The sequence below is a fragment of the Carica papaya genome, chromosome 5 (genome assembly GCF_054855325.1).
Source record: "Carica papaya isolate Zhongbai chromosome 5, ASM5485532v1, whole genome shotgun sequence".
Taxonomy (NCBI): Eukaryota; Viridiplantae; Streptophyta; class Magnoliopsida; order Brassicales; family Caricaceae; genus Carica; species Carica papaya.
In genome coordinates this window covers 19,638,550-19,658,816 of record NC_142313.1, presented here as the reverse complement: position 1 = coordinate 19,658,816, position 20,267 = coordinate 19,638,550, and the positions used below count along the sequence as shown (strand labels likewise).

Here is a 20,267-nt window from a genome sequence, read left to right as displayed (position 1 = left end):
TAGTGCCACAATTATTCATAGGAGAAAAAGATAAAGCTTGCGGCCGTGGAGTTTGGAGAGTATGCCATTGTGTGGTGGGATCAACTCATCACAAGTAAAAGGAGAAATGGAAAGAGACCTATTTCCACTTGGGCCAAAATGAAGGCTATCATGAGAAGGCACTTTGTTCCTACTCACCACTATAGGGACTTACATAAAAAATTGCAAGGCCTTATACAAGGGAACAAGAGTGTAGAAGACTACTACAAAGAGATGGAGATAGCCATGATAAGGGCTAATATTGAAGAAGATAGGGAAGCTACTATGGCAGGGTTCTTAAATGGCGTTAACAAAGACATAGCCAACATTGTAGAGCTTCAACATTATGTGGAGATTGATGATATGGTGCACATGGCTATAAAGATTGAAAGACAATTAAAGCAAAAGCGGAACACAAGGCAAGCCAACACTTATTCGGCCTAAAATTCCAATTGGAGGCCGGATTGGAAGGGAGATAACAAGGCTGTCCAATTCAAAAGAGATGACAAAATCAAGCCAAAAGATGCTAATGAGAATAAAAATAAAGGTATTTCTAACTTCCAAACTCCTAGGAATAGAGATATCAAGTGTTTTAGATGCTTGGGTTTTGGTCATATTGCATCCCAATGCCCAAATAAAAGGGTAATGGTGATGCATGGTGATGGTGTTGAAACGGATGATGAGAGTGATGTGGAGGATGAACTGCCTCCTTTGGAGGATTGAAGTGATGGGGAAACGCCTATGGAAGGTAGATTGTTGGTTTCTAGGCATGTTTTGAATAAGCAAGTAAGGAATGATGATGAGGGGGTTAAGTTGCAAATAGAGAACATTTTTCATTCTAGATGTGTAGTGAATGAAAAATTATGTAGCATGATTATTGATGGGGATAGTTGTGTAAATGTGGCTAGTACCTTGTTTGTTGATAAACTGGGTTTGGAAACTACAAAACATCCTAAACCCTATAAACTGCAATGGCTTAACAATAGTGGGGAGGTGAGAGTTAATAAACAAGTGAGGGTGTCTTTTACTATTGGGAAGCATAGTGATGAGGTGACATGTGATGTAGTTCCTATGCAAGCTAGTCATATTTTGTTGGGTAGACCATGGCAATGGGATAGGAGAGTGATGCATGTTGGGTATCTCAATAGGTACATGGTAGAAAAAGAGAGCAAAAAGTATACTCTTCTTCTTTTAACCCCTAAACAAGTATTTGAGGACCAAATGCAACTTGAAAAGTCTCATGATGAATGCGCACAAAGAGAGGCCGAGAGAAAAAGAAAAGAAAAAGAAAAAGAGAAAAGAAAAGAGAGTGAGAGAAAATTAGAGTGGAAAAATGAAGATCAAAAGGAAAAAAGAAAGAGAGGTGTATTCGACCATAGAAAATAATGAGGGAAAGAAAATGAGCTTTTATACTAAAATGAGAGATGTGAGAAAAGCTTTATTTTCTAACAAGCCAATGATTGTCCTCATGTACAAGGAAGCTTGTTTCTCTATTAATGAATTTGACCTTTCTTTGCCGAGTGTTGTGGTTGAAGTTTTGCAGGAATTTAGCGATGTCTTTTCCGATGATCTACCTCAAGGTTTACCACCTTTGAGAGGGATTGAACATCAAATTGACTTCATTCCCGGGGTTGCCATACCAAATAGACCAGCCTAAAGGAACAATCTTGAGGAGACTAAAGAGCTTCAAAGGCAAGTGGAGGAGCTCTTACAAAAGGGGCACATTCCAGAAAGTATAAGCCCATGCGCAGTGCCCGTCTTATTAGTACCCACCCAAAAAAGATGGTAGTTGATATATGTGTGTTGATTGTAGAGCCGTCAACAAAATAACGGTGCTGTTCTTATGCAAGATAAAAGACCCATTCCTTACTTCAGTGAGAAGCTCAATGGTGCACAATTGAATTATTCCACCTATGACAAAGAGTTTTATGCTTTGGTAAGAGCATTAGAGACATGGCAGCATTATTTGTTACCAAAGAAATTTGTGATTCACACTGATCATGAATCTTTGAGGTATTTGAAAGGGCAAGGCAAGCTTAATAAACGACATGCAAAATAGGTGGAATTTATAGAGTCCTTCCCATATGTGATCCAATATAAGAAAGGAAAAGAAAATGTAGTAGTTGATGCGCTTTCAAGAAGGTACGGTCTTATCTCTACTCTTTCTACAAAGTTTTTGGGATTTGATCATTCAAAAGAATTATATGTGCATGATAATGATTTTTCAAATGTTATGTGGCTTGTGAACATGCGGCATTTCAAGACTTTTATAGGCATGATGGTTTTCTATTTAAAAAAGAAAAATTATGTGTGCCTAATAGTTTTATTAAGGAGTTGCTTGTTCGTGAAGCACATAGTGGTTGTTTAATGGGACATTTTGGGATTGACAAAAAGTTGAACGTTTTACGTGAACATTTTTTTTCGCTTAATATGCGCAAATATGTTGAGAAAATTTTTGCGCAGTGCATCTCATGCAGGCAAGCTAAGTCACCCATTCCTACATTCGGTTGATATTTCTATGAACTTTTTGTTGGGTTTGCCTAGGACTAGAAAAGGCCGAGACTCAATATTTGTTGTTGTTGATCGTTTTTCCAAAATGACACACTTTATACCATATCACAAAACAGACGATGCCACACACATAGCGGATTTGTTTTTTTCACGAAGTTGTTAGAATTCTTGGCATTCCTAAAGCCATTATATCCAATAGGGATGTAAAGTTTTTAAGTCACTTTTGGCGAGTTTTGTGGTCCAAACTTGAGACCAAACTTTTATTTTCTACTATTTCACATCCACAAACGAATGGTCAAACTGAAGTAATAAATAGAACACTTGGTACATTATTACATGCTTTAATTGGAAGGCGCAAGATTTCGTTTGAACTCAGAGATTGGGTGTGGGTTCATATGCGCAAGGAACAATCTCCATCAAAACAGAAATTTAAGTTGGATGCTCGTGGGGATGGTCCATTTTAAATCATAGCCAAAATCAATGAAAATGCCTACAAAGTGGACCTACCAGGTGAGTATAATGTTTCAGCTACATTTAACATATCTGATTTATCCCCTTTTGAAATTGATGCAGGAATTGATTCAAGGACGAATACTTTTGAGGGGAGGGGGAATGATGCAAACAAGGGTAAAAACACTCAAGATACTCAAAGAGCATCAAAAGGTGACTTGGAGCAAATTTCAGATGATGTAAACACAAATAGAGTTCCAAACCTGAAAAGTTTCAGCGGACCAATAACAAGATCAAAGGTAAAGAAGCTTAAAGAGTTACTCCAAGTTTTCACTCAAAAACATGTGGATGATGGGCTGACCAATTGTGGAAAGTTCAAATATGAGCTTTTTGAATAGCCCAAATTCGTAACTTTAATTGGATTTAAATGATTTGGGATAATTTGGGCTTGTTTGAGTCTTATTGGTCATTGTGAATAAGCCTTGTGTATGGACTGGATTAGTTAAGTTATTTTAAGTATTTTGCATTGTTTTATTTTATTTTGAGTTAATTAAGCCCATATAGTCAAGTGTAACTCATTTTAGGCTTAAGTCTTGTCTTAGTGTTATTACAAGAATGAGCCCATAACTATATGGTGCCACAAACAATTAGTGGTGTTGGTTAAGAAGATTGGAATCACAAGGAGTTATATAACAATTACATGCGTATAATTAGCCAAGTTATTGTTGGAGTTACAATTATAATTATCACATAATTAGCCTAGTTATTTTGGGAGTTACAATTGTAATTATTGTGTTGTAACTTATCATTGATTTCTTTGGCTATAAAAACCAAAGGAACTCTTCTTTGTGGTCATTAAGAGTTGTAATCAAATATTTCAGAATTGAGTTGAGAGTGTTTTGGCTTTCTTTTCACTTTATACACAAGGTGTTCATTTGGAATACAATTGTTATCACTTGTATTTCAATTTTGATTTCCTATTTCAATTGTTCTTGGTACTTGTTTGGATTGAGTTCAAGGGATATCATTTATCTTTCTTGGGTTCTATTTAACTTCTACCATTTTGGTGATTGAACAAATTTGATTCTTTTTTACTTGATATCTAAATTCTGTTCTAAACCGATTAAGGAGTTCTAAGGTTCAAGCAAGGGTCTTGGGGTTCCGCATCACATTTGAGGAATGTTTTAGTCACCTTGAGAAAAGAGAGGTTGTGTGCTAATTTCAAGAAGTGTTCTTTCTGTTTAGATCGAATTGTGTTTTTAGGTCTTGTTTTGAGTAAGCAAGGTATTGAAGTTGATGAAGAGAAGGTAAGTGCTATTAAGAGCTGGCCTATTCCTAAATCGGTATGTGGGTAAGAAGTTTTCATGGTTTGGCTAGTTTTTATAGGCGATTCGTTAAAGACTTTAGTACCATTGCTGCACTACTTACGGAAGTAATAAAAAAGAATTGTGTTTTCAAGTGGGATAAGGATCAAGAGCGAGCATTCAATTTGTTAAAAGATAAGTTTTTTTTGGCACCTATTCTTGTTTTCCCTAACTTTGCTAATACTTTTGAAATTGAGTGTGATGCTTCAGTTGTTGGTGGTGGGACTGTTCTAATGCAAGGAAAAAGACCAATTGCCTACTTTAGGGAAAAGCTCCAGTGCTGGTATGATAGAACCTTTTTGCTTCCGCGCTGCAAATACATACACTCCTTCTCCTTCCCTCCCCTCTCCCGTCATTTGTTTCCTTGTGCGTTAACACTGCACCTCTCATTCTCATTCTAATATCAATTAAAATGTCCGGCGCTGTGACTCACATTTGCGTATAAACCAGCGGACCATAGTTCCGGTCGCACGTAACGCCGAACGACCCATATAAAAATAAAAAGGTGCAACACTAGGACTTCCCAGGAGGTCACCTATCCGAGTACTACTCTCGCCCAAGAACACTTAACTGCAGAGTTTGATGGGATCCAGTGCATTAGTGCTGGTATGATCGCACTTGTTTCATTCTGCGCTGCAAATGCATACACTCTTTCTCCTTCCCTCTCCCCTCCCGTCATTTGTTTCCTTGTGCGTGCACACTGCACCTCTCCTTCTTGTTCTAATATCAAGTAAAATTCTCCTGGTGCCGTGACTAACATTTGCGAATAAACCAGCGGAAAATAGTTCTACTCGCGCGTAACGTCGAACGATCCATCTGAAAAAAATGGGTGCAACACGAGGACTTCTCAGGAGGTCACCCATCCTAGTACTACTCTCGCCAAAGCACACTTAACTGCAGAGTTATAAAAAGAGATCTGGTGCATTAGTGCTGGTATGATCGAAGCTATTTGCTTCCGCGCTGCAAATACATACACTTATTCTCCTTCCCTCCCACCTCCCGTCATTTATTTCTTTGAACGTGCACATTGCACCTCTCATTCTCGTTCTAATATCAAGTAAAATGCTCCAACGCTGTGACGGACATTTGCGAATAAACTAGCGGACCATAGTTCTACTCGCGCGTAACGTCGAACGATCCATTTGAAAAAATATGGGTACAACAGGAGAACTTCCCAAGAGGTCACCCATCCTAGTAGTCCTCTCGCCAAAGAACACTTAACTGTGGAGTTCTGAAGGGATCCGGTGCTTTAGTGCTGGTATGATCGCACCTATTTGCTTCCGTGCTGTAAATACACACACTCCTTCTCCATACCTCCCCCCTCCCGTCATTTGTTTCCTTGTGCGTGCACACTGCACCTCTTTTTCTCGTTCTAATATCAAGTAAAATTTTCCGGCGTCGTGACTCACATTTGCGAATAAACTAGCGGACAATAGTTCTACTAGCGCGTAACGTCGAACGATCCATCTGAAAAAAAATGGGTGCAACACGAGGACTTCTTAGGAGGTCACCCATCCTAGTACTCCTCTCGCCAAAGCACACTTAACTGCGGAGTTCTGATGGGATCCGATACATTAGTGTTGGTATGATCGCACCTGTTTCATTCCGCGCTGCAAATACATACACTCCTTCTCCTTCCTTCCCCCCTCCCGTCATTTGTTTCCTTGTGCGTACATACTGCACCTCTCCTTCTCATTCTAATATCAAGTAAACAGCCCCGGCACCGTGACTCACATTTGCGAATAAACCTCCAAATTACGCGTAACGTCGAACTTCCCGTCTATAAAAAAATGGGTACAACATGAGTACTTCCAAGGAGGTCATCCATCCGAGTACTACTCTCGCCCAAGCACACTTAACTGGGGAGTTCTGATGGTATCCGGTGCATTAGTGCTTGTATGATTGCACCTCTTTCATTCCGTGCTACAAATACATACACTCCTTCTCATTCTCTCCCCCCTCTCATCATTTGTTTCCTTGTGCGTGCACACTGCACCTCTATTTCTCGTTCTAATATCAAGTAAAATGCCCCAGTGCTGTGGCTCACATTTACGAATAAACCAGCGGATCATAGTTCCAGTCACACGTAACGTCGAACGACCCATCTCGACTCATGCCCATATGAACGGATCGCCCGTCGCCTCTCATTTTTTGTTGTTCTACTATTTAAGATGCTCGCAATGAAACTCTCATTACGTGATGGGCTTTAATTGAATGCCGAAAAAATATTAAGAAAAATTCTTCGGTGTCGTGACTCACGTTTGTAAATGAACCGGCGGAATCGCTCCGGTTTAGTTGAATGTTTAATGCCTCGTCTACAAAAAGAAGGGTGCAACATGAGAACTTCTAAGGAGATTACCCATCCTAGTACTACTCTCGCTCAAGCACGTTTAACTACGGAGTTCAGATGGGATCTCGTGAACTGGTGCTGTTATGATCGTACCCATTCTAGTTTGCATCACAAGTACGTATACCCATTCTCCTTCCCTCTCCCCTCCCATCATTTGTTTCCCCGTGTGCATACCTCACCTCTGCATCTAATTCAAATATCAAGTGAAATACCCCGGTGCCTCGACTGATGCCCATATGAACGGATAGCGCCACACCTCGTTCTTTGTTGTACTACTATGTATTATGCTCGCAGACACTCTTATCACGTGATGGGCTTTAATTGAATGCACAAAAAAAATTAAACAAAATGCCCTGGTGCTGTGACTCACGTTTGTGAATGAACCGGTGGACTGTCGCTTTGGTCCTGCGTAACGTTTAACGCCCAGTCTGAAAAAAGAAGAATGCAACACGAGAGCCGAGAGCTTCCCAAGAGGTAACCCATCCTAGTACTACTCTCGCCCAAGCACGCATAACTGCAGAGTTCTGATGGGATCCGGTGAACTAGTGCTGGTATGATCGCACCCTTTCTTGTTTGCGCCGTAAATACATATGCCCCTTCTTCTTCCCTCTCCCCTCCCGTCATTTGATTCGTTGTGCGCGCACCTCACCTCTTCTTCTAGTTCTAATATTAAGCGAAATTCCCCAGCGCCTCGACTCATGCCCATATGAACGGATCGCCCACCGCACCTCATTTTTTGATGTTATATTATGCAAGGTGCTCGGAATGACACTCTTATCACGTGATTGGCTTTAATTGAATGCACGAAAAAATATTAAGCAAAATGCCCCGTTGGACCGTCGCTCCGATCTCGTGTAACATTTAACACCCCATCTGTAGAAAGAAGGGTGCAACACGAGAACGTCCCAGAAGGTCACGCATCCTAGTACTACTCTCGCCCAAGAACGCTTGACTGCGGAGTTCTAATGGGATCCGGTGAACTACTGCTGGTATGATCGCAATTGTTTTGGTTTGTGCCGCAAATACATATACCCCTTCCCCTTCCCTCTCCCTTCCCATCATTTATTTCGCTGTGCGCGCAACTCACCTCTGCTTCTAGTTCTAATATCGAGCAAAATGCCATGACGCCTCTACTCATGTCTATATGAAACACCCGCCGCACCTCTTTTTTTATTGTTCTACTTTATAAGATGTTCGCAATGACACTCTTAACACGTGATGGGCTTTAATTGAATGCACAAAAAATATTAAGCAAAATGTCCTGGTGCCATGACTCACGTTTGTGAATGAACCGCCGGACCGCTGCTCTAGTCCCGTGTAACATTTAATGCCCCGTCTACAAAAAGAAGGGTGCAACACGAGTACTTCCTGAGAGGTCACCCATCCTAGTACTACTCTCGCCCAAGCACGCTTGACTGCGGAGTTCTGATGGTATCCAGTGAACTAGTGCTGGTATGATCGCACCCCTTCTAATTTATGCCGCAAAGACATATATCACTTCTCCTTCCCTCTCCCTTCCCGTCATTTGTTTCGCTGTGCGCGCAACTCACCTCTGCTTCTAGTTCTAATATCGAGCGAAATGCCCTAGCACGTTGACTCATGCCCATATGAACGGATTGCCCACTGCACCTCATTTTTCGTTGTTCTACTATTTAAGATGCTCACAATGACACTCTCATCATGTGATGCACTTTAATTAAATGTACGAAAAGTATTAAGCAAAATGCCCCGGCTCCGTGACTCACGTTTGCGAATGAACAGGCGGACAGTCGCTCTAGTCCCGCGTAACATTTAACGCCCCGTCTGTAAAAAAGGGTGCAACATGAGTGCTTCCCAAGAGGTCACCCATCGTAGAACTATTCTCGCCCAAGCAGGCTTAATTGCAGAGTTCTGATGGGTCCCGTGAACTAGTGTTGGTATGATTGCACCCCTTTTAATTTGCACTGCAAAGACATATATCCCTTCTCCTTCCCTCTCCCTTCCCATCATTTGTTTCGCTATGCGCGCAACGCACGTCTGCTTCTAGTTCTAATATCGAGAGAAATGCCCCGGCACCTCGACTCATGTCTATATGAACGGAACACCCGCCGCACCTCTTTTTTTGTTGTTCTACTATGTAAGATGCTCGTAATAATAATCTTATCATGTGGTGGGTCATAATTGAATGCATGAATAATATTAAGCAAAATGCTCTGGCGCCGTGACTCACGTTTGCGAATTAACTGCTGACTATCACTCTAGTCCTGCGTAACATTTAACACCCAATCTGCAAAAAGAAGGGTGCAACATGAGAACTTCCTAAGAGATCAACCATCCTAGTACTACTCTCGCCCAAACACGATTAACTACGAAGTTCGATGGGATCCGATGTATTAGTGCTGGTATGATCGCACCCCTTCCATTCCGTGCTGTAAATACATATACGACTTCTCCTTCCCTCTCCCCTCTCATCATTTATTTTGTTATGCGCGCACACTGCACCTATGTTTCTAGTTCTAATATCAAACAAAATGCCAAGGCATCTCGACTCATGCCCAGATGAATAGACCGCCCGCCACAACTCTATTTTCATTGTTATACTATGTAAGATAATCGTAATGACATTCTTATCTCGTGATGGACTATAAATGAATGCATGAAAAATATTAAGCAAAATATCCAAATGCCGCGACTCACACTGGTGGACTGTCGCTCCGGTCACGTGACACCCCGTTCATAAAAACACAGGTGGAACACGAGGACTTCGCAGGAGGTCACCCATCCTAATACTGCTTTCACCAGAGCACGCTTAACTGCGGAGTTCGACAGGATCCGATGCATTAGTGTTTGTGTGATCGCACCCCTTTCATTTCGTGCTGCAAATACATATACCCCTTCTCCTTCCCTCTCATCTCCCGTCATTTGTTTCGCTGTGCATGCACACTACACCTCTGTTTCTAGTTCTAATATCAAGCGAAATGTCCGGGTACCTCGACTCATGCCTAGATAAACAGACCACCTGTCGTACCTCGTTTTTCATTGTTCTACTATGTAAGATACTCGTAATGACACTCTTATCATGTGGTGGACTATAAATGAATGCACGAAAAATATTAAGCAAAATATTTTGGTGCCACGACTCCTGTCGGCCGACTATGGCTCTATTGCGCATAACGTTTAACACTCCATCCGTAAAAAGAGGGGCACAACACGTGGACTTCCCAAAAGATCACCCATCCTAGTACTAATCTCGTCAAAGCACGCTCAACTACGGAGTTTGATAGGATCCGGTGCATTAGTGCTAGTATGATCGCACCTCTTCTATTTTGCGCTACAAATACATATACCCCTTCTCCCTCCCTCCCCCCTATTATTTGTTTCGCTATGCGCGAACACCACACCTCTGCTTATAGTTCTAATATAGAGCAAAATGCTCCGGTGACTCGACTCACACCCAGATGAACGGACTACCCCCTGCACCTTATTTTTTGTTATTCTACTATATAAGATGCTCATAATGACACTTTTATCACGTGGCAAACTATAAATTAATCTCCAAAAAATATTAAGAAAAATGTCTTGGCGTTGCAACTCACTCTGAGGGACAATTGCTTTGATCGCGCATAATGTTTAACGTCCCATCAGCAAAAAAATGAGTGGAATATGAGAACATTCCAGGAGGTCATCCATCCTAGTACTACTTCCGCCCAAGCACACTTAACTATGAAATTCGATGGGATCAAGTGCATTAGTGCAGGTATGATCACACCCCTTCCATTCCACGCTGTAAGTACATCTACCCCTTCTCCTTCCCCCCCCCCCCTCCTGTCATTTGTTTCGTTGTGCGCACACACCACACCTCTGTTTCTAGTTCTAATATCAAGCGAAATACCCCAGCACCTCGACTCATGCCCAAATGAATGGATCACCCACCGTACCTCGTTTTTCATTGTTATACTATGTAAGATACTCGTAATGAGACTCTTATCACGTGGTGGACTATAAATGAATGCACGAAAAATATTAACCAAAATTTTCAGGCCCTGCGACTCAAACCAGCAGACTATGGCTCCGATCACACTTAACGTTTAACATCCCGTCTATAAAAAGACGGGTTCAACACGAGGACTTTCTAAGTGGTCACCCTTCCTAGAACTAATCTCGCCCAAGCACGTTTGACTATAGAGTTCTGATGGGAACCTGTGCATTTGTGTTTGTATGATCGCAACTGTCCCATTCCCCACTACAAATACATATAGCCCTTCCCCTTCCCTCTCCCTTCCCATCATTTATTTCATTGTGGGTGCAACTCACCTCTGCTTCTAGTTCTAATATCGCGCGAAATGCCCTGGTGCCTCGACTCATGTCTATATGAAACACCCACCTCCTTTTTCATTGTTCTACTATGTAAGATGCTCGTAATGACACTCTCAACACATGATGGACTTTAATTGAATGCACGAAAAATATTAAGCAAAATGTCTTTGCGCCGTGACTCACGTTTGTGAATGAACCACTGGACCGTCGCTCTGGTCCCGCGTAACATTTAATGCCCAGTCTACAAAAAGAAGGGTGCAGCACGAGTACTTCCCAAGAGGTTACCCATCCTACTACTACTCTCGCCAAAGCACGCTTGACTGCGGAGTTCTGATGGGATCCGGTGAACTAGTGCTGGTATGATCGCACCCCTTCTAATTTGCACCGCAAAGAAATATATCACTTCTCCTTCCCTCTCCCTTATCGTCATTTGTTTCGCTATGCGCGCAACTCACCTCTGCTTCTAGTTCTAATATCGAGCGAAATGCCCTGGCACCTCGACTCATGCCCATATGAACGGATCGCCCACCGCACCTCATTTTTCATTGTTCTACTATTTAAGATGCTCACAATGACAGTCTCATCACGTGATGGGCTTTAATTGAATGCACGAAAAGTATTAAGCAAAATGCCCCGGCATCGTGACTCATGTTTGCGAATGAACAGGCGGACCGTCGCTCCAGTTCCGCGTAACATTTAACACCTCGTCTGCAAAAAAAAGGGTGCAACACGAGTGCTTCCCAAGAGGTCACCCATTGTAGAACTACTCTCGCCCAAACACTCTTAACTGTAGAATTCTGATGGATCTCGTGAACTAGTGCTGGTATGATCGCACCCCTTCTAATTTGTGCCGCAAAGTCATATATCCCTTCTCCTTCCCTCTCTCTTTCCGTCATTTATTTTGCTGTGCGCGCAACGCACCTCTAATTCTAGTTCTAATATCGAGCGAAATGACCCGGTGCCTCGACTCATGTCTATATGAACGGAACACCCGCCGCACCTCCTTTTTTGTTGTTCTAATATGTAAGATGCTCGTAATAATAATCTTATCACGTGGTGGAATATAATTGAATACATGAATAATATTAAGCAAAATGCTCTGGCGCTGCGACTCACGTTTGCGAATTAACCGGCGACTGTCGCTCTAGTCCCGAGTAGCATTTAACGCCCCATCTGCAAAAAGAAGGGTGCAACATGAGAACTTCCTTGGAGATCACTCATCCTAGTACTACTCTCGCCCAAGCACGATTAACTACGAAGTTCGATGGGATCCGATGCATTAGTGCTGGTATGATCGCACACCTTCCATTTCGTACTGCAAATATATATACCACTTCTCCTTCCCTCTCCCCTTTAATCATTTATTTTGTTGTGCGTGCAGACCGCACCTCTGTTTCTAGTTCTAATATCAAGCGAAATGCCAAGACATCTAGACTCATGCCGAGATGAACAGACCACTCGCAACAACTCTATTTTCATTGTTCTATTATGTAAGATAATCGTAATGACATTCTTATCTTGTGATGGACTATAAATGAATGCATGAAAAATATTAAGCAAAATGTCCAAATGCCGTGACTCACGCTGGCGGACTGTCGCTCCGGTCATGCGTAACATTTAAAACCCCGTCTATAAAAAGACGGGTGGAACATGAGGACTTCGCAGGAGGTCGCCCATCCTAATACTGCTTTCACCAGAGCACGTTTAACTGCGGAGTTTGACAGGATCCGATGCATTAGTGTTGGTATGATTGCACCCCTACCATTTTGTGCTGCAAATACATATACCACTTCTCCTTCCCTCTCCCCTCTCATCATTTATTTTGTTGTGCGTGCACACTGCACCTCTGTTTCTAGTTCTAATATCAAACGAAATGGCAAGGCATCTCGACTCATGCCCAGATGAATAGACCGCCCGCCACAACTCTATTTTCATTGTTCTACTATGTAAGATAATTGTAATGACATTCTTATCTCGTGATGGACTATAAATGAATGCATGAAAAATATTAAGCAAAATATTCTGGCGCTACGACTCATGCCGGTGGACTATGGCTCCTATTGCGCGTAATGTTTAACACCCCATCCGTAAAAAGACGGGCACAACACGAGGACTTCACAAGAGATCACCCATCCTAGTATTACTCTCGCCAAAACACGCTCAACTACGGATTTCGATGGGATCCAGTGCATTAGTGCTGGTATGATCGCGCCTCTTCTATTTTGCGCTACAAATACATATAACCGTTCTCCCTCCCTCCCCCCCCCCCCCCCTGTTATTTGTTTCACTATGCGCGAACACCGTACCTTTGCTTATAGTTCTAATATAGAGCAAAATGCTCCAGCGCCTCGACTCACGCCTAGATTAACAGACTACCCCCTGCACCTCATTTTTCATTATTCTACTATGTAAGATGCTCGTAATGACACTCTTATCACGTGGCGAACTATAAATGAATGCATGAAAAATATTAAGAAAAATGTCTTGGCATTGCGACTCACTCCGAGGGACAATGGCTTTGATCGCGCATAATGTTTAACGTCCCGTTAGCAAAAAAACGAGTGGAACATGAGAACTTTCCAGGGGGTCACCCATCCTAGTACTACTTCCATCCAAACACACTTAACTAGGAAATTCGATGGGATCTAGTGCATTAGTGCAAGTATGATTGCACCCCTTCAATTCCACGCTGCAAGTACATATACCCCTTCTCCTTCCCTCTCCCTTTTCGTCATTTGTTTCGTTGTGCGAACACACCATACCTTTATTTCTAGTTTTAATATCAAGCGAAATACCCCGGTACCTCGACTCATGCCTAGATGAATGGATCGCCCGCCGTACCTCATTTTTCATTGTTATACTATGTAAGATACTCGTAATGACACTCTTATCATGTAGTGAACTATAAATGAATGCATGAAAAATATTAAGCAAAATTTTCAGGCCCCGCGACTCACACCGGCAGACTGTGGCTCCGATCGCACTTAACGTTTAACACCCCGTCTACAAAAAGACGGATTCAACATGAGTACTTTATAGGAGGTCACCCATCCTAGAACTAATCTTGCCCAAGCACGCTTGACTACAGAGTTCTGATGGGATCCTGTGCATTAGTGTTTGTATGATTGCAACTGTCCCATTCCCCACTGCAAATACATATAGCCCTTCTCCTTCCCTCCCCCCTTTCATCATTTATTTCGGTGTGCGGGCATACCGCATCTCTGCTTCTAGTTCTTATATAGAGCGAAATGCCATGTAACTTCGACTCACGCCCAGAAGAATGGAGGCCCCTTGCGCCTCATTTTTTAATATTCTACTATGTAAGACTCTCGTAATGAGACTCTTATCACGTGGTGGACTACAAATAAGTGCACGTAAAATATTAAGCAAAATGTTTGAACGTTGCTACTCATGCCGGCGGACTGTGGCTCCGATCGCGCGTAACATTTGACGCCCCGTCTCCAAAAAGACGGGTGTAACAAGAGAACTTCCCAGGAGGTCACCCATCCTAGTATTACTCTCGCCCAAGCACCCTTAACTACAGAGTTCGATGGGATCCGGTGTATTAATGCTAGTATGATTGCACTTTTCATTCCACACTGCAAATACATATACCCCTTCTCCTTCCCTCCCCCCACCCGTCATGTTTTTCGCTGTGCGCGCACACCGCATCTCTATTTATAGTTCTAATATCAAGCGAAATGGCCCGACACCTCGACTCACGCCAGAAGAATGGATTGCCCGCCGTACCTCATTTTTCTTTATTCTATTATGTAAGATACTCGTAATGACACTCTTATCATGTGGTAGACTATAAATGAATGCACGAAAAAATAGTAAGCAAAATTTTATGGCTACGCAACTCACGCTAGCAGATTGTGGCTCCGATCACATGTATCGTTCTACGCCCCGTTTGCAAAAAGACGGTGCAACACGAGGACTTCTCAAGAGGTTACCGATCCTAGTGCTACTCTCGCCCTAGCATGCTTAACTGCAAAGGATCCTGTGCATTAGTCCTGGTATGATTGCACCTGTTTTATTCTTCGCTGCAAATAGATATACTCATTCTCCTTCTCTCCCCCCTCCCGTCATTTGTTTCCTTGTGCGTGCACACTGCACTTCAGGTTCTTATTCTAATATCAAGTAAAATGCCCTGGTGCCGTGACTCACTTTTGCGAATAAACTAGCAGACCATAGGTCCAGTCGCGCGTAACGTCGAAAGACCCATTTAAAAAAAAATAGGTGTAACACGAGAACTTCCCAAGAGATCACCCATCTTAGTACTACTCTTACCCAGTCACACTTAACTACAGAGTTCTGATGCGATACGATGCATTAGTGCTGGTATGATCGCACCTGTTTACTTTTGCTCTGCAAATACATACACTCCTTCTCCTTCCCTCCCCCCTTCCGTAATTTGTTTCCTTGTGCATGCACATTGCACCTCTCTTTCTCGTTTTAATATTAATTAAAATAATCCGGCTCTGTGACTCACATTTGTGAATAAACCAGCAGACTACAGTTCCAGTTGCGTATAATGTCGAGCGACCCATCTGCAAAAAAATGGGTGCAATACGAGTACTTCCGAGGAGGTCACCCATCCTAGTACTACTCTTGCCCAAACAAACTTCAATGCGGAGTTCTGATGGGATCCGGTGCATTAGTGTTGGGATGATCGCACCTATTTCATTACGTGCTGCAAATAATACACTCATTCTCATTCCCGCTCCCCTCCCGTCATTTGTTTCCTTGTGCATGCACACTGCACCTCTCATTCTCGTTTTAATATCAAGTAAAATACATCGGTGTCGTGACTCACATTTGCGAATAAACCAGCATACCATAGTTCTAGTTGTGTGTAACATCGAACGCCCCATCTAAAAAAAATAGGTGCAACATAAAGGACTTCTCAGGAGGTCACCACTCCTAGTACTACACTCGCCCAAGCACATTTAACTGCGACGTTCTGATGGGATCCAGTGAAATAGTGATGGCATGATCGCACCTATTTTATTATGTGCTACAAATACATACATTCCTTCTCCTTCCCTCCCCCTTCCCGTCACTTGTTTTCTTGTGCGTGCACACTGCACCTCTGCTTCTCGTTCTAATATCAAGTAAAATGCCCAAGCGACGTGACTCACTTTTGCGAATAAACCAGTGGACAATAGTTCCAGTCGCGCGTAACGTCAAACGACCCATTTGAAAAAAAAATAGGTGTAACACGAGGAGTTCCCAAGAGGTCACCCATCCTAGTTCTACTCTCGCCCAGACACACTTAACTGCGAAGTTCTAATGGGATCCGATGGATTAATGCTGGTATGATCGCACTTGTTTTCTTCCACTCTGGAAATACATACACTCCTTCTCTTTCCCTCCCCCCTTCCGTAATTTGTTTCCTTGTCCATGCACACTGCACCTCTCATTCTCGTTCTAATTTCAATTAAAATGCCCTGGCGCCATGACTCACATTTGCGAATAAACCAACAGACTACAATTCCAGTCGCGCGTAACGTCAAGCGATCCATCTGCAAAAAAATAGGTGCAATACGAGTACTTCCGAGGAGGTCACCCATCCTAGAACTCTTCTCGCCAAAGCAAACTTCAATGCGGAGTTCTGATGGGATCCGGTGCATTAGTGTTGGTATGATCGCACCTGTTCTCATTTCCTCCCCCCTCCCATCATTTGTTTCCTTATGCGTGCACACTGCACCTCTCATTCTCGTTTTAATATCAAGTAAAATGCATCGGCGCCATGACTCACATTTGCGATTAAACCAGCGGACCATAGTTCAAGTCGCACGTAATGTCGAACGACCCATCTGTAAAAAAATGAGTGTAACATGAGTACTTGCCAAGAGGTCACCCATCCTAGTACAACTCTCACCCAAGCACACTTACATACAGAGTTCACAAGGGATCCGGTGCATTAGTGCTAGTATGAATGCACCTGTTTTATTCTGTGCTACAAATACATACACTCCTTGTCCTTCCTTTCCCCCTCCCGTCATTTGTTTCCTTGTGCGTGCACACTGCACCCTTCCTTATCGTTCTAATATCAACTAAAATTCCCCGCCACCGTGACTCACATTTGCGAATAAACCAGCGGACCATAGTTCCAGTCGCGCTTAACGTCGAACAACCCATCTGTAAAAAAATGGGTGCAACACGAGTACTTCCCAAGAGGTCACCCATCCAAGTTTTACTCTCGCCCAAGGACACTTAATTGCGGAGTTATGATGGGATCCGGTGCATTAGTGCTGGTATGATCGCGTCTGTTTCATTTCGCGTTGCAAATACATACACTCCTTCTCCTTTCCTCCCTCCTTCCCTCATTTGTTTCCTTGTGTGTGCACACTGCACCTCTCCTTCTCGTTCTAATATCAAATAAAATGCCCTAGCGCTGTTAATCACATTTGGGAATAAACCAGCGAACTATAATTCCAGTCGCGCGTAACATCGAACGACCGATCTGCTAAAAAATGGGTGCAACAGGAGGACTTCCCTGGCGGTCAACCATCCTAGTACTACTCTCACCCAAGCAAACTTAACTGCGGAGTTCTGATGGGATCCGGTGCATTTGTGCTAGTATGACCGCACCTGTTTCATTCCACGCTGCAAATACATACACTCCTTCTCCTTCCCTCCCCCCTCCCGTCATTTGTTTCCTTGTGCGTGCACACTGCACCTGTCCTTCTCATTGTAATATCAAGTAAAATGCCTCGGTGCCATGACTCACATTTGCGAATAAACCAGCAGACCATAGTTCTAACCGTGCATAACGTCGAACGCTCCATCTGAAAAAAATAGGTGCAACATAAGGACTTCCCAAGAGGTCACCACTTTTAGAACTACTCTCGCTCAAGCACACTTAACTTGAGAGTTCTAATGGATCTCGTGAACTAGTGTTGGTATGATCGCACCCCTTCTAATATGTGCCACAAAGACATATATCCTTTCTCCTTCCCTATCCCTTCCCGTCATTTGTTTCGCTGTGAGCGCAACGCACCTCTGCTTCTATTTCTAATATTGAGCGAAATGCCTCGGTGCCTCGACTCATGTCTATATGAACGGAACACCCGCCACACCTTCTTTTTTTGTTGTTCTACTATGTAAGATGCTCGTAATAATAATCTTATCACATGGTGGGCTATAATTGAATGCACGAATAATATTGAGCAAAATGCTTCAGTGCCGTGACTCACGTTTGCGAATTAACCGGCGACTGTCGCTCTAGTCCCGCGTAACATTTAACGCTGCATCTTCAAAAAGAAGGGTGCAACATGAGAACTTCCTAGGAGATCACCCATCCTAGTACTACTCTCGCCCAAGAACGATTAACTACGAAGTTAGATGGGATCCGATGCATTAGTGCTGGTATGATCGCACCCCTTCCATTCCACGCTGCAAATACATATACCACTTCTCCTTCCCTCTCCCCTCTCATCATTTATTTTATTGTGCACGCACACCGCACCTCTGTTTCTAATTCTAATATCAAGCGAAATGCCAAGGCATCTCGACTCATGCCCCAATGAACAAACCACCCATTCCCCGCTGCAAATACATATAGCCCTTCTCCTTCCCTCCCCCATCCCATCATTTATTTCGCTGTTCGGGCATACTGCATCTCTGCTTCTAGTTCTAATATAGAGCGAAATACCATGTCGCTTCGACTCACGTCCAGAAGAACAGAGGCCCGTTGCGCCTCTTTTTTCGTTGTTCTACTATGTAAAACTCTCGTAATGAGACTCTTATCACCTAGTGGACTACAAATAAATGCACATAAAATACTAAGCAAAATGTTTCAACGTTGCTACTCATGCCGGTGGACTATGGCTCTGATCGCGCATAACGTTTGATGCCCCGTCTGCAAAAAGACGGGTGAAACAATAGAACTTCCCAAGAGGTCACCCATCCTAGTACTACTCTTGTCCAAGCACGCTTAACTACGGAGTTCGATGGGATCCGGTGTATTAATGCTAGTATGATTGCACCCCTTCCATTTCGCGCTGCAAATACATATACCCCTTCTCCTTCCCTCCCCCCCACCCGTCATTTTTTTCGCTGTTCGCGAACAACGCACCTCTGTTTATAGTTCTAATATCAAGCGAAATGCCCCGACACCTCCACTCACACTAGAAGAAAGGACTTCCCTCCGTACCTCATTTTTCTTTATTCTACTATGTAAGATGCTCGTAATGACACTCTTATCATGTGGTAGACTATAAATGAATGCACGAAAAAATAGTAAGCAAAATTTTCTAGCGACGCGACTCACGCCAGTGGATTGTGGCTCCGATCACATGTATCATTTTACACCCCGTTTGTAAAAAGATAGTGCAACACGAGGACTTCTCAGGAGGTTACCGATCCTAGTACTACTTTCGCCCAAGCATGCTTAAATGCATAGTTCGATGGGATCCAGTGCATTAGTGCTGGTATGATTGCACCCCTTCATTCCACATTGCAAATACATATACCCCATCTCCTTTTCTCCCCTCTCCCGTCATTTTTTTCACTGTGCGCACACACTGCATCTCTGTTGCTAGTTCTAATATCAAGCAAAATGCCCCAGCGCCTCGAATTATGCCCAAATTAAAGGACCACCTGCCACACCTTTTTTTTCGTTATTCTACTGTGTAAGATGCTTGTAATGACTCTCTTATTACGTGATGGATTATAAATGAGTGCACAAAAGAAAGTAAGCAAAATGCCCCAGCGCAGCGAGTCACGTTAGCAAATGAACCAGCGGACTATGGCTCCGGTCGCGCGTAATGTTTGATGCCCTGTCTGCAAAAAGACGGGTGCAACATAAGCACTTCCCAGGAGGTCACTCATCTAATACTACTCTCGCCCAAACACACTTAACTACGGAGTTCTGATTTGATCCGGTGAATTAGTAATATTATGATTGCAAATGTTTCATTCCGTGCTGCAAATACATAGGATCCTTCTCCTTCTCTCCCCTCTCCTGTCATTTCTTTCATTGTGCGTGCAAACTACACCTCTCCTTCTCGTTCTAATATCAAGTAAAATGCTTCGGCGCCGTCACTTACATTTACAAATAAACCAGCAGACCATAGTTTCAATCGCGCGTAACGTCGAAGGACCCATCTATAAAAAAATGGGTGAAGCACGATGACTTCCCAGGAGGTCACCCATTTTAGTACTACTCTCGCCCAAGCACACTTAACTCTGGAGTTCTAATTTGATCCAGTGAATTAGTGATGGTATGATCGCAAATGTTTCATTTTGTGCTGCAAATACATACACTC

At 43.0% G+C, this 20,267-nt stretch overlaps 17 pseudogenes; all 17 read right to left on the bottom strand.

Annotated features, from left to right (window-relative positions):
- Nucleotides 1–4,845: 4,845 nt before the first annotated feature.
- LOC148254731 (5S ribosomal RNA) lies at nt 4,846–4,963 on the bottom strand (annotated as a pseudogene).
- A 533-nt stretch (nt 4,964–5,496) lies between these two features.
- LOC148254730 (5S ribosomal RNA) lies at nt 5,497–5,615 on the bottom strand (annotated as a pseudogene).
- Nucleotides 5,616–5,821: 206 nt separating this feature from the next.
- On the bottom strand, nt 5,822–5,940 carry LOC148254729 (5S ribosomal RNA; annotated as a pseudogene).
- Nucleotides 5,941–7,132: 1,192 nt separating this feature from the next.
- On the bottom strand, nt 7,133–7,258 carry LOC148254728 (5S ribosomal RNA; annotated as a pseudogene).
- A 319-nt stretch (nt 7,259–7,577) lies between these two features.
- LOC148254727 (5S ribosomal RNA) lies at nt 7,578–7,696 on the bottom strand (annotated as a pseudogene).
- Nucleotides 7,697–8,040: 344 nt separating this feature from the next.
- Nucleotides 8,041–8,159, bottom strand: LOC148254726 (5S ribosomal RNA; annotated as a pseudogene).
- An 811-nt stretch (nt 8,160–8,970) lies between these two features.
- LOC148254725 (5S ribosomal RNA) lies at nt 8,971–9,088 on the bottom strand (annotated as a pseudogene).
- A 2,153-nt stretch (nt 9,089–11,241) lies between these two features.
- Nucleotides 11,242–11,360, bottom strand: LOC148254724 (5S ribosomal RNA; annotated as a pseudogene).
- Nucleotides 11,361–11,708: 348 nt separating this feature from the next.
- LOC148254723 (5S ribosomal RNA) lies at nt 11,709–11,826 on the bottom strand (annotated as a pseudogene).
- Nucleotides 11,827–12,173: 347 nt separating this feature from the next.
- On the bottom strand, nt 12,174–12,291 carry LOC148254722 (5S ribosomal RNA; annotated as a pseudogene).
- A 2,168-nt stretch (nt 12,292–14,459) lies between these two features.
- On the bottom strand, nt 14,460–14,577 carry LOC148254721 (5S ribosomal RNA; annotated as a pseudogene).
- Nucleotides 14,578–15,553: 976 nt separating this feature from the next.
- LOC148254720 (5S ribosomal RNA) lies at nt 15,554–15,672 on the bottom strand (annotated as a pseudogene).
- Nucleotides 15,673–16,203: 531 nt separating this feature from the next.
- Nucleotides 16,204–16,322, bottom strand: LOC148254719 (5S ribosomal RNA; annotated as a pseudogene).
- A 206-nt stretch (nt 16,323–16,528) lies between these two features.
- Nucleotides 16,529–16,647, bottom strand: LOC148254718 (5S ribosomal RNA; annotated as a pseudogene).
- Nucleotides 16,648–17,472: 825 nt separating this feature from the next.
- On the bottom strand, nt 17,473–17,591 carry LOC148254717 (5S ribosomal RNA; annotated as a pseudogene).
- A 671-nt stretch (nt 17,592–18,262) lies between these two features.
- Nucleotides 18,263–18,380, bottom strand: LOC148254716 (5S ribosomal RNA; annotated as a pseudogene).
- Nucleotides 18,381–18,870: 490 nt separating this feature from the next.
- Nucleotides 18,871–18,988, bottom strand: LOC148254715 (5S ribosomal RNA; annotated as a pseudogene).
- Nucleotides 18,989–20,267: the final 1,279 nt, after the last annotated feature.